The 1,243-nt window shown below is 47.2% G+C and overlaps 1 non-coding gene across 1 annotated transcript; it reads left to right on the top strand.

The window, feature by feature from the left end:
* The first annotated feature begins 955 nt into the window (after positions 1-955).
* On the top strand, positions 956-1,028 carry TRNAK-UUU. Its single transcript has one exon. It is a non-coding gene; the product is annotated as a tRNA-Lys (tRNA).
* Positions 1,029-1,243: the final 215 nt, after the last annotated feature.

A 1,243-nucleotide genomic window follows, 5' to 3' on the forward strand; every position in this document is an offset into this window, starting at 1 on the left:
TGGAACTCTTTTCTCCCGGGCATAGAAAGAAACGGCTTTTTGGCTTTTCATGATACGGGAGTCAGGTTCATTCACTGTTCAGAAGCCTGTTGTGTTTCATTTCTTAGGTTCTGCTGCCATCGTGTGACCATTTCCTTCCCCTCCTTTCTGTCCAAAGCCCAGAGCCCAGTCCCTCCAGGGAGAGAAGGACATCTTTCTTCTTTCCTTCCTCAACAGCCCCCTTCCCTGGAGAGCCCTTTGCTGGGGTCTGGGTGGGGAACAGCCATTTCTGAGGATTAATTTCACGCCATATTTGGTGTTGATATATAGATTTTACAGCCAGACTAGATCACTAGGTACCTCTGCTCTGACCTGATTCAGAACAGCGTCCAGAGAATTTTATCCAGTGACTCCTACAACCACCCCAAGATCTTCTGGCTGAACGAGGAGGGTTCATTCAGAAAGTCATCGTGTTTGGATGTAAAGGTGGGAAATGATGGGGAAATTGGCCCCTCTTTCAAGTTTAAATGTTGTAACTTCTACATCTAGACCGGGGTGGCCAACCTGAGCCTGAGAAGGAGCCAGAATTTGATAACGTAACTGCCAAACGTGCACCTTTGTATGCAACTGCTGAGACAGTTGTGAACCTTCCCATCATTATCATTATCCCTTCGAAATGATGATGGTGATGGACACTTGGCTCGATATCCCAGTGTGCCCTGGACGTCTACAGGCTGCATTAGCCAATCCAACCATTCGGCACTTGCAGATGGGCACCTCTGTATTGTGCCTGAGTCTTGTACAGCTATGAAAGGCTGATAGATGCCGATATTTTCCTGTCTTTTTAACCAGCACTAATACCAGGCCAGGCCAGGGCTGGGAAGAGAGAGAGAGCAGCAGGTTTCCCCAATTGTTTCCTGCTTGCTTTTTCTTGACTAGCTTCACCTCTGCACCAACTTGCACTTTTCTTATGTGAGCCTGGCTAGCTCAGTTGGCAGAGCATCAGACTTTTAATCTGAGGGTCCAGGGTTCAAGTCCCTGGTCAGGTAATAAACTTCTCACTATGATTGTAAAAATCTGACTTTCTGGAGTCTTCTTTGGTGTTACTCTTTCTCTTCAGGATTTTCCTTTTCTAAGAAGGGCCTTTGTGTGGGGGGGATTGAAGGAACAACTCCTTGACATCCCCTCTGTCCTTGCAGCCTGGAGGAATAAAGGCCTCTGGGCATCTAGCAAGTTCCTTTCCTACACACACAGAATATCCCTA

Source organism: Mauremys reevesii, linkage group 23 (assembly GCF_016161935.1).
Source record: "Mauremys reevesii isolate NIE-2019 linkage group 23, ASM1616193v1, whole genome shotgun sequence".
NCBI classification, from domain to species: domain Eukaryota; kingdom Metazoa; phylum Chordata; order Testudines; family Geoemydidae; genus Mauremys; species Mauremys reevesii.